The 12821-nt window shown below is 49.3% G+C and overlaps 1 protein-coding gene across 1 annotated transcript in view; it reads right to left on the bottom strand.

Moving 5' to 3' along the window:
* ESRRG (estrogen related receptor gamma) overlaps positions 1 to 12547 on the bottom strand; it is a 113160-nt gene extending 100613 nt beyond the window's left edge. Inside the window, exon 1 of the mRNA XM_078858159.1 lies at positions 12474 to 12547. The gene's annotated coding sequence lies outside the window, so the exon portion shown is untranslated. The remainder of the gene's footprint in view (positions 1 to 12473) is intronic.
* Positions 12548 to 12821: the final 274 nt, after the last annotated feature.

The raw sequence follows: 12821 nt of genomic DNA, 5'->3' as shown, positions 1-12821 counted from the left end.
TACAGCTAGGCTATTGAACGTGCAGGTGGTGCACAAGCACTGGGGCGCACGGAATCAGGGGGGCCTACATGTCGGAGCTACGTTGAAATGACAATGAGATGAGCGGGGGACCCCCGTTGCTTATGATGGGGCCGGAGCGACTCCTACAATGGCCCCCATTTTACCCATTCTCACAAACTGCCTCCTCACAAACTGCCTCCTCATAAACTGCCTCCTCACAAACTGCCTGCTCACAAACTGCCCCCTCACAAACTGCCTCCTCACAAACTGCCCCCTCACAAACTGCCCCCTCACAAATTGCCTCCTCACAAACTGCCCCCTCACAAACTGCCTCCTCACAAACTGCCTCCTCACAAACTGCCCCCTCACAAATTGCCTCCTCACAAACTGCCCCCTCACAAACTGCCTCCTCACAAACTGCCTCCTCACAAACTGCCCCCTCACAAACTGCCTCCTCACAAACTGCCCCCTCACAAACTGCCTCCTCATAAAGAGCCCCCTCACAAACTGCCTCCTCACAAACTGCCTCCTCACAAACTGCCCCCTCACAAACTGCCTCCTCACAAACTGCCTTCTCACAAACTGCCCCCTCACAAACTGCCTCCTCACAAACTGCCTCCTCACAAACTGCCTTCTCACAAACTGCCCCCTTACAAACTGCCTCCTCACAAACTGCCTTCTCACAAACTGCCTTCTCACAAACTGCCTCCTCACAAACTGCCTTCCCACAAACTGCCCCCTCACAAACTGCCTCCTCACAAACTGCCTCCTCAAAAACTGCCCCCTCACAAACTGCCTTCTCACAAACTGTCTTCTCACAAACTGCCTTCTCACAAACTGCCCCCTCACAAACTGCCCCCTCACAAACTGCCTTCTCACAAACTGCCCCCTCACAAACTGCCTCCTCACAAACTGCCCCCTCACAAACTGTCTCCTCACAAACTGCATTCTCACAAACTGCCTCCTCACAAACTGCCCCCTCTCAAACTTCCCCCTCACAAACTGCCCCTTCTCAAACTGCCTCCTCATAAACTGCCCCCTCACAAACTGCCTCCTCACAAACTGCCTTCTCACAAACTGCCCCCTCACAAAATGCCTCCTCACAAACTGCCTTCTCACAAACTGCCTTCTCACAAACTGCCTCCTCACAAACTGCCTTCTCACAAACTGCCTCCTCACAAACTGCCTCCTCACAAACTGCCAATTCACAAACTGCCTCCTCACAAAATGCCTCCTCACAAACTGCCTCCTCACAAACTGCCTCCTCACAAACTGCCTCCTCACAAACTGCCTCCTCACAAACTGCCTCCTCACAAACTGCCCCCTCACAAACTGCCTTCTGACAAACTGCCTCCTCACAAACTGCCCCCTCACAAACTGCCTTCTGACAAACTGCCTTCTCACAAACTGCCTCCTCACTCACAAACTGCCTCCTCACAAACTGCCCCTTCACAAACTGCCCCCTCATAAACTGCCCCCTCACAAACTGCCCCCTCACAAACTGCCTCCTCACAAACTGCCTCCTCACAAACTGCCTCCTCACAAACTGTCCCCTCATAAACTGCCCCCTCACAAACTGCCCCCTCACAAACTGCCCCCTCACAAACTGCCCCCTCTCAAACTGCCTCCTCATAAACTGCCCCCTCACAAACTGCCTCCTCACAAACTGCCTTCTCACAAACTGCCTCCTCTCAATCTGCCTCCTCACAAACTGCCCCCTCACAAACTGCCCTCTCACAAACTGCCTCCTCACAAACTGCCTCCTCACAAACTGCCCCCTCACAAACTGCCCCCTCACAAACTGCCTCCTCACAAACTGCCTCCTCAAAAACTGCCTCCTCACAAACTGCCCCCTCACAAACTGCCTCCTCACAAACTGCCTCCTCACAAACTGCCTCCTCACAAACTGCCTTCTCACAAACTGCCTCCTCACAAACTGCCCCCTCACAAACTGCCCCCTCACAAACTGCCTCATCACAAACTGCCTCCTCACAAACTGCCCCCTCACAAACTGCCTCCTCACAAACTGCCTCCTCACAAACTGCCCCCTCACAAACTGCCCCCTCACAAACTGCCTCCTCACAAACTGCCTCCTCACAAACTGCCTCCTCACAAACTGCCCCCTCACAAACTGCCTCCTCACAAACTGCCCCCTCACAAACTGCCCCCTCACAAACTGCCTCCTCACAAACTGCCTCCTCACAAACTGCCCCCTCACAAACTGCCTCCTCACAAACTGCCTCCTCACAAACTGCCTCCTCACAAACTGCCCCCTCACAAACTGCCCCCTCACAAACTGCCTCCTCACAAACTACCTCCTCACAAACTGCCCCCTCACAAACTGCCCCCTCACAAACTGCCCCCTCACAAACTGCCCCCTCACAAACTGCCTCCTCACAAACTGCCTCCTCACAAACTGCCCCCTCACAAACTGCCCCCTCACAAACTGCCCCCTCACAAACTGCCCCCTCACAAACTGCCTCCTCACAAACTACCTCCTCACAAACTGCCCCCTCACAAACTGCCCCCTCACAAACTGCCCCCTCACAAACTGCCCCCTCACAAACTGCATCCTCACAAACTGCCCCCTCACAAACTGCCTCCTCACAAACTGCCCTCTCACAAACTGCCCACTCACAAACTGCCCCCTCACAAACTGCCCCTCACAAACTGCCTCCTCCCGACCTGCCTACCAAACAAGCGGGTACCGGGTGTTCACACACAGCAACTCACATGAATACTTAGCGGTGTTTACTCTGATCCATTTAAGTATGCGTTTTAAACGAATTCCTTTAAAAAAATAATTGATAACACCAAATAATTACACCGAACGAAATGCTTTACCTCCTTTTCGCAATTAAGCTAATCACTTTTATTATCGCCGGTGAAATATTTATGTGGCACTTCCGCGAGCCCCCTTTAACTGTACTCAGTCTGCAAAATAAATACAGCAATGTGGTGCATAACTTAACCTCCTCATGACATACGTTTAAAATATGTACAGAACATCAAATTCATTTTCATCACAATTATTGATTAATGCATTTGTAGAGTACCCAGTAGACCTGGCCGGATGGTTAAAATGCTGAAAGTGAGCTAGTAACTTCATTACAGAAAGCCGTGAAAAACCAACAAAAGTGACCTCTGGTTTTTCAAAAGCACCTGATTTATTTCCATAGTGACCATTAAGAGGGTTTACCACAAACAACCGTTTGAGCCTGCAAAGATCGGATAACGCGCATATGCCCGTGACATTTGATCAAAGATGAATAAATACATTAAGGCTCTTTTTATGATCCCAACACGCGCCAACAAATGTCACACGCACAAATGACGACCGAATGCACGCAATTAGTGTCAATCATGAGGCCAGCCACAGCCTTGTGGCTTGATAATCACGGCAGCCCTATGGACTGCACATCTCGCAAAGACACGGCGCTCCAAAGCCACACAGACGTGCACACCAACACGTGCAAGAGAGAGTGGAGCCATGCTCACACACGTGCACAACAACGCACCCTTGTACTACAGCCAATGCAGACTGTTGGGGCAAGTGCTGTCTGTGCTGGATCAACACCACACTTGCTCAAGTTTACAAAACACACCAGGGTACCCATTTCAATTTAACACGTAGGCTTTCGCGACCAATATTATTCATAATATATGTTTTTGGGTCAGATCGCGTTATTTATAAATGTGTCGTAACCCTCCAACACACGACACGGCCAAACAGTAAAAAATGTGTCACGTTTTTCAAAGGACAAAAAAATGCACTTCTTTAACCCACCGGTGTGTTGACGAGAGATTCAACAGCATTTTTTAATTTGAGTACGACGTTTCGCTGATAATTACAACCATTTCAGACTGAGTTGACCTCGGGGAGACTCAGAAACAGTTCAAATGTCACTCACCGCTGATGCGAGGTATCTCTCGGGATCCAACTCAGGGCACCAGGTTTGTAGTGCAGTGCACGTAAACCTCTTCACCACCGCTCGTCATACAACAACAATAATCGCCATACACCAAGATAAAGGTCCCCCGTAAAGCCTGAACAGACTTTAGGGGCAAGTGCTGTTAGCGAGCACCTATGAAGGCCGGGACACGGCACACGAGGGGGTGGGTGGCCAGCACCACGCTCGACCGCCTTTGTCTCCCCAGTGGCGATGTTTACACTTCACACCAGGCTACTCATTTGAGGCTGAGTCGACCTAGTGGAGGCCCAGGACCGGTTCAGAAAATGGTCACTTGTGTTAGCCGTGAGCGGGAATCGAACTCGGGTCCTCGGGTTCGTAGCGCTGCGCTACCGCTCTCGACAAAGATAAAGACAAAGATCCCCCATATAGCCTCAACAGACTGTCGGGACAAGTGCTGTTAGCGAGCACCTCTCAAGGCTGGCACGGCACACGATGGGGTGGCGATGTTCACACGCCGCACCAGGTACTCATTTGAGGTTGAGTCGACCTAGGGGAGGCCCAGGACCGGTTCAGATCATCGCTGTCACTGGTGATGGCCCTGAGCAGGAATCGAACCCGGGTTGCCAGGTTCGTAGCGCAGCGCGCTAACCGCTACACCACCACTCCCCACACTGCTCTCCACACACACTCACATACACAAATATATGCACAGACACACATATGAATTCACACTCGCACACATAAACGCTCACACATTCACATCGACGCACATTCGCACGCAACTCACACCGGCACAGTGGGGGCATGCCACTGGTCTACTTTAAGCGCCACGTGGAAATACGCCGCACGTACCTTCGAAGCCCAAGTCCCATGTCGCCAAGTGGGGTGGTCAGTGCGATTTTAATTCTTCAATTACAGAGTGGCCACCGCGTTCAGGTGGTGACAGACACGCACACCCTCCCATAAAATGTGGCATTTTTTGCCAGTATCAACGTATGAAAACATAAGAATAGGGTTGTATCCATTCCGGCAATAAAACAGGCGTTAAGATGTTCAAACACCAAATTGATTCCTTCTGCAAGGAATCATGTTACTGCATTAACCACACACGATACTTGTGAACATGCTCTGATAATAACTGTGTAACAAAAAAATGTGTTCCTGGGTAGTAAGTGTTATTTTTAAATTGCTTATGCCTCAAAAGTACAGAAATGGCTATTATTCCCCACACAAAAGCAAAGTTAATAATCCACTCCATTAATAACACTTTGTAACAAATGTATTTACTTTTTGTTCCTGTGTAGTAAGTGTTATTTTCTAATCGCTTGTGCCTCAAAAGTACAGAAAGTGGTTATTATTCCCCACAAACTTTGCTTTTGTGACCAGGACATTGATATTTTGAAATGCTCCTATTTTCAATGAGAAAACGTGGTGTGCATTTGTGTCATTCCTTCACGTAAATTCCTGGTCACAAAGGCAAAGTTTGTGGGGAATAATAGCCATTTTATATACTTTTGAGGCATAAGCGATTAGAAAATAACATTTACCACCCAGGAACACAAATCGTGTTACATATGTCCACCACAAGCACGTGTTGTTAATGCAGACTTGATTCCTTGCAAACATTTATCTATTTGGCCTTTGAACATCTCGACACCTGTTTCATTACCAGAAAGGGTAAAACGTCTTCTTATTTTTACACTCATCTCCGCCATGGCTCCATCCGCAACATCATCGTCGTTATCATCCACTCTCAGGACATAATAGAGGTTTTTGGGTTATGGATGATGATATTGGCCAGCGAAAGCCTACGTGATAAAACTCACTCTCAGGACGTCCGTTTGCATTCACGCAGCGAAGAGCGTTTCCGTACAACTCCCGCAGTACGCTCACGATCACGACCGCGTTGTGGATTCGTGACATCATTCATAGCGACTCGAGATTCGTTACAGGTACCAAATGGAATATTTCAGACGAGTACCCCAGCCAGAGAGAGTGAGCCGCCCTACAAAGCGACGAACTTGCTCGGCACTCACTGAAGGCGGTCCCCGCTTTAAAGTCGGCGGACGCGCAGCCCTTAATTAATAAGGCTTCACCCTCGTGGAATGAAAACAACGGCAATTGTTGGCGCTAATGACGGAGGCCTGGCACAGAGGCCACAGAGCGGGTGCCGTGGAGTCGAGCCAGTCCCCCCCCCCGCCCTGCCAGGCCCCCACATTGCTCCTAATCTTACGGCGCGCCTCCTAATCTCCCATTAATTGGTCATCAACTACGAGTTATCAAACACGTTTTCTCCCGGGCGTTCTCTTGCGCGAGCGATTTTGCGGGCGAACGCCACGACCGACGATGAAGTCGTCAGCTACTCCCGTGGCTCGCAGACGAGGCTCGCATCACGAAACGTCCGTCGTCACATCGCCACCGCACACTGATTTGCCATGCCACAAGTGAAGTCATATGTCCTGGCGGATGTAACTCAATACGAACGCACAATTCGCTCCCTTATTAATAGAACACACCACCCGCTATTGGGAACCTTTTGAAAAATAATCAAAGGTTCAAAGCCCATTAAACAATTCCAGATTTAATTCGGTTACCTTTCACTGGCAGCAAAATCGAGCAGCTCACGCATGTTTTGGACGTGCAAGCCTGACCCTCTGTAGGTTACATCGTGACACCGTGTGCACACACACCCGTGTCACCGTACCTGCCTAACCATGGACCACCTGCATAGACGCACTGCAATTAACATTTGCTGAGATGGGTCAAATTTGAAATCTTTCAGAGAAATTGCCCGATACACAACCGCCAATCCAGGCGGTGCAGCAGCAGCACAATCCATTCCACGAACTGACAATGTGTCACTGTACCTGTCAATTCCTCTAACTGCAGTGCAAGCCCCTTGCCAAAAGCAGTCGCGAGGAAGAACAGAGGCCCTCGTCGCCTCCAGCCTCTGTTTACAAAGCGTCTGGTGCTTCTGCTGCGACCGTAATACCACGATGAGCGATCAACGTGCTGCCCGACGGCTGCTGCTACAATGAGCAAACTCCGTGCTTTTATGCACGAGCTGTGAGCAACACACGCCGCATGGATAAACAAATGAAATGCTAATTAAGGAAGTAACACCAGAACCGATCTTCTTGGTTCTTTCGGTAAAGTCACGTAGAAGGGAAATAATAAAATAATAATAAAACATAATAAAATACAATTCTCACGACGTTTCGGCCACAACGCAAGCAGCCGTCCTCAGGTGAAAAACAGGTCTGTCGAAAAGACAGCGTCTGACAGACCTGTTCTTCACCTGAGGACGGCTGCTTGCATTGTGGCCGAAACGTCGTGAGAATTGTATTTTATTATGTTTTATTTTTATTATTTTATTATTTCCCTTCTACGTGACTTTACCGAATGAACCAATAAGATGAATCCCTGCAGTCACGAAAGCTTTAAATCGAAACCAGAACCGATGTTAAAGTTCGTAATTAAATGCTGATGCGTGTGCTATGATGTCCTTAAATATAGTGTGAAGGCAGCCACGTCGTGAGGAACGATGTTTGTGACTCACTCGAGTGATTCGTTATCTTGGCTACGCCAGCACCTTGCAGGCGACGATTCCTGCTCCCTCTTTGCTCCAACAACCCCACGCTGGACACGAGAGGGAAACTTATTTAAAACTGAAAGTCACAGGAGGTGCCTCCGACACACCCACCCAGCACTCTTCGGCATCACGGGCACTGCTACATCACCACTCCTCAACCCTCACGGTCCTCGCACACCACACACAACATCCTACGCCGGTCACTTTTTAGCACGGTTGGTGACGTACGGTGCAAAAGAAGTTCAACACACGTAGAACATACATGTACATACAAATGGGGGAGCTGCAGCAAAAGTGGTTTCCGCCCTGCACTACGAACCCGACGACCTGAGTTTGATTCCCTGCCACAGTAGAGTACAGTGTGTATGTATAGTTACATTAACGATGAATAAATGATAACACGGTCGTGCATGAGACTCTCTTGGGAAGGGCCCCTTGTGCCAACATTTTAACTCACTCTCTCGTGTTCATTGGAAAATATTTCATGTTTCACCTTTCAGCAATTTCATTAACCTTTGCATCGTCACTAAATAAGCTTCCGAAACACCGCAGTGTTCCTGTATGCATACAGGAACTGCGTGTGTAAGGGTCAAAACTTTTTGTAAAACGGCCACAATTAGAAAACACAGTTATTCTACTTTGTCCTTATGCAGCGAGTGTGATAAGTCTCTTGAGTGCTTAATATATTGACACTCGACTTTAAAATCTGTAAAAAAACAAAAGAGAGCTTAATGGCTCATCGGATTCCTTCAGTAGAAATAAATATTCTGATTCTGAAATACAAGTCAAATATGTCATATCACGAAATGTATGTTCCCCCCATTATCTTAGCCGCTGGTATAAACCAATGCACAAACGGCATACAATGTTTCATATCATTGGTACTAACAAACATATACATACATTCGTACGCACAATAAGACTCCTCCTCATCATCAGCGGAAGTTTATCTCGGCTGGGGATGCACAGACTTCACCTGACATTTGAACCTTATGGTGGTACCCCGGGGTTCCATAGTACCACGGCTCTCGCACAATGCCCGTGATGCAGTCACTTTTAGTCTGTTGATGGTCGGCGATGCGACAGTCGACTCATCTCGACGAGCTGTACACGATGCACCACCACGGTGCTTGCAAGCCTTCAGGGTTTCAGCGCAATCGTCCTCGCTGCATTTCGACATCGCGGAGTGGCACTGATGTCGGATTGATTGGTACCCCAGTCGCGGAGTTAAGTACACCCCTGGAAAAAATAATGTCCCAGAAATAAAATATTTAATTGCCTCGGCCCATTTTGTATTATTTGGTACCCCGGGGTACCGCCATAAGGATCATTTGCGCGCATGTGGAAAATAGTTGGGGCGCAACGAGCCACACACCGCTCAGAGTAACCCCGTGTACACCACGGCGTGAGCGCACTTTGAGCACGAAGCAAAGAGCCAGCCTTACCGCAGACTTCCTCCTCCTCCTCCTCTCTGAGAAATGTGTAATTTATCACAGAAATTAGCACAGGCTATATCTGTCACCTGCAGTAATAGTGATCATCATTGCCATATTAGGGTGCCGTATAGCCTAACGACCGATTAATAATAATTAAAATTGTACTGGCACATCAAATACTGAGCAGTGATTGCGAGCGCGTGAACACACGGCTTGCCCTGAATTAGAGGTAACGCGTTCACATACAGGAGGATGTTGTTAAAACGAGCTCATTAGCGCCTTCTTTCACCAAACAAAACGGTAATAGGCATCTTTGCGCCCTTTATATTTGCCCACGCGATGAGCGTTAAGATGCAGGGGCCCCCGTCAACACGGCGGTGCGCGTTGTCCACACTCGAGATGTCTTGCGCCGCACGGCCGAGACCGGGCCGGTGCATGAATCCCACACGAAAGTGGCGAGCCGCCGTGATCACACCGCCGGCGTGTTATTAAAAACATCTTGGATTTCACAACACTTTTATGACCACGGCTAATACATTAATGCACTGTGGCATAATGCACTTTAGTTGGGAAAATTGATTTCTACCCCCTCCCCCCCCCCCCAAAAAAAAAAGGTCTTACTGCATCATCTTTGCAACTAAATCTGCACCTAATCCCATTATCGCCTCACGCCTACATGGAGAGACTAACTGTCGACACTCAAGGCTTGCTCCCCACCGGCACACCGGCTGCCAGCTCCAGAAAAGCCTCGTGGCCAGAGACGCAGCAGTTCGCTGCTGCTGCTGCTACTGCAACAGCAGCCCATGTGACCAAAGTGAAATGTGCAGCGGCGTGCAACGGTGATGTCAAAGTGCAGCAGCAACGTTAAAGTGCAGCAGCAATGCGCTCCGGTGGTGCGGAACGACAATCCACCTCGCAAACCGGAGTTCACCAGCCCAGGTTCGTCAAGAGGAGGAGGATTTCGAGCCGTGATAACATGGCGAGCTTATTGCCCCACTCTGGTTTAACTCCGCGGCCCGTTTCCAGAGAACCACAGTGGCATTGTTCAGACGAGAGCCCGTCATTAGCAAGTCAAATCTAATTTGCGAACAGTTTGGCAATTGTGAAAGAGGCCCAGTGAGAAAATGTTGCTGCTGGGCATGTTGATAATTAACTGAGTGTTGCATCACAAACTCGGCCTTCAAATGCGTGCCGAGGCTGAGCGAGGCCCTCTGCGAGCAGAGGGCCCGTAACTCCAGTGCGTACCACGACGATGGGTGTTGTTGTTGTTGTTCAAACTGTGCAGCTCACGAGTAAACTTCGGCCACTGTTGCTGTCCCTCTCACCGTGTTAGCGTGGCCTTTACTAGGTGCGCTCATACACGACGCTATATCTGCCCGATGGCAAACTTATTCCATTCAATACGAAGTCATTGGGGACCAGTTTTGACCAAAATGCAATGCCAGGCCTCTTGTTTTTGTCATCGGTAGTATAACAGGTGTCAGCTGTTGAGAACAATTTGGGTAATGGCACACCAGAACGTGTTTGCTTTGTGTTTAAAATAAAAAAAAAGATATGGGTGAACACATTTCCTCAAGCGTTTTGGAAGCCGAAGCCTTCCCTTTCCTCAGAAGCGTCGGATAGTTCTCATTACGTGAAGTGATCACGCACGCGTGAGCGTTTTAACTAATTATAAATATGGAACATTGTTCAACCAAACTTTCTTAATGTATTAAATACCTGCCGCTCGCATTAATACATATGACAGTTATGAAACACCATATAGAAATATTACATATTGGAATAATGCTTTAACATAATTAAAATCGTGCTTTACAGATGAAATAATAGCATGCACACTTGCCAGACGTTATTTGTTCTGACTGAAGATCAATGTTTGTAATGAATGTTGCTTAATGTGCACCAAAACTTTTACTTCCCGTAATGATTGCCAATTAGTAATCTGCAGAGTGGATCATTTGCATACGTGGCAGGTGGGCATGGTAAGCGACTGGGGCTGTGTTTGTGCTCAGACTGGAGCCAAGACGCTCCTTGTGGCTTCTGGTGTAAAGGACGGCACCTCCACCACTAAGATGCTACTCCATTACCACTAACACTCCTCAAACACCAAGTAGCAGCAGCGTGGAAATGTGTAACCACACAATGAAGAACTCATTATATTAACACACTTTCATCATTATGGTTGACACATTGTCACACACGCAAACAGACAGCACTCAAACAAGCATGAGCACACCGTTACAGACACGCACACACTCACAAATGCAAAATGCATAGCCTGAGCAGACGTTTTGGGCAAGTGCTGTTAGCGAACACCTATGATGGCAGGAACGGCATAAAAGGGTGGGTGGCCAACACCACGCCCGGCCGCCTTTGTCTCCCCAGTGGTGATGTTTACACACCACACCAGGTACTAATTGGAGGCTGAGTCGACTTAGAGGAGGCCTAGGACCCGTTCAATTATTCGCCACTGTTATTGGTCCGTGAGCGTGAATCGAACTCTGGTCGCCGGGGTTTGTAGCGCAGTGCACTAACCACTACACTACCGTTCCAAGACTCAAGCGCACACACACATACACACAATAACAAACACACTGACACACTAAATCACACACACTGATAAAGGTGACACACATATAAATAGATACAATCGAGCACACACAGCCAAGAGCACACTCACACAGGCGCAGATCCACTTACACACGTACATACACACACACACAGATGTTACTTACACGAATACAGAGAATAATCCAAACACCAATAAACGCACACTAATGCACACACAGACGCAACTCACACTGAAATATTCTCACACACAGAGGACATTCACACGAACAGAGATACGCGGATGACACATACATACATACACACACACATTTAATCAATCATACACACACGTAGAGACACACTCAATCACTGACTCATTCAATGACACCAGCAGTCACTGTCTCAGACATTCATTTACGAACACACACAGAAACCGATCCACACTCACGCGTGATACACTCACTCTTACACTCACCCCGACACACACACACTGCACTCATAAACACGCACGCACACTCACTCACACTTACCCACTCACACCTTCATAGACACACGCTCATTCGCACTCTCACCTTCACCGACACTCAAAGTCACTCACACTCGCTCACACTAATTCACCCACTCAACTTAACTCGCAATCACACGCGCCCTCTCCAACTCGCACCCAATTCACCCATCGCGGACAACCGCACTCACTCACAATCGCTTCGAACCTCTGGATCACTCACTCACACTCGCAGGGAGAAGCCGGCTCTCCCCATCGCCTTGCCCGCCTGCTGTACCCATCCCCACACAGCCGACCGGTATCTGATTGAGTCCTCGCAACAGCAGCAGCAGCAGCGGCAGCAGCAACAACAGCAGCGGCAGCAGCAACCACAACCAACATCAGCCACCAACGATAACGCAGCGCGGCCGTGCAAGCTCCCGGAGCAAGTGGGGCACGGCTACCCAGAGGAGGACCTCCGCTTGCTTGCCACTTACCGGGGTACAAGCTGCGGCCGTTGCTGATGCGGCTGGAGGCGGAGGAGGAGGAGGAGATGATGGTGCTCGCGGGTCTGGCGTGGCGCGGTCGTGAACACCGTGGAGGAAGCCCTCGGCTCTCTCCGTCTCTCTCTTCTCTTCTCTCTCGCTCTGTGCGCTCGTCTCGCGGCGGAGAGGATGCGATCGGTCCGGGACGGGTAGGAGCGAGGGGAACAGAGGCGGAGCAGGGGCGGGGTACGGGGGGGTTCGAGGCAGCGCGTTACACGTGAAACGGTGTGCGTCTGTGCGTACGCGCGCGTGTCTAGGGGAGCGGTAGTGTAGCGGTTAGCGCGCTGCGCTATGAACCCG

The sequence above is a fragment of the Lampetra fluviatilis genome, chromosome 7, assembly GCF_964198595.1.
Source record: "Lampetra fluviatilis chromosome 7, kcLamFluv1.1, whole genome shotgun sequence".
NCBI lineage: Eukaryota > Metazoa > Chordata > Hyperoartia > Petromyzontiformes > Petromyzontidae > Lampetra > Lampetra fluviatilis.
This window is presented reverse-complemented; position numbering and strand designations above follow the sequence as displayed.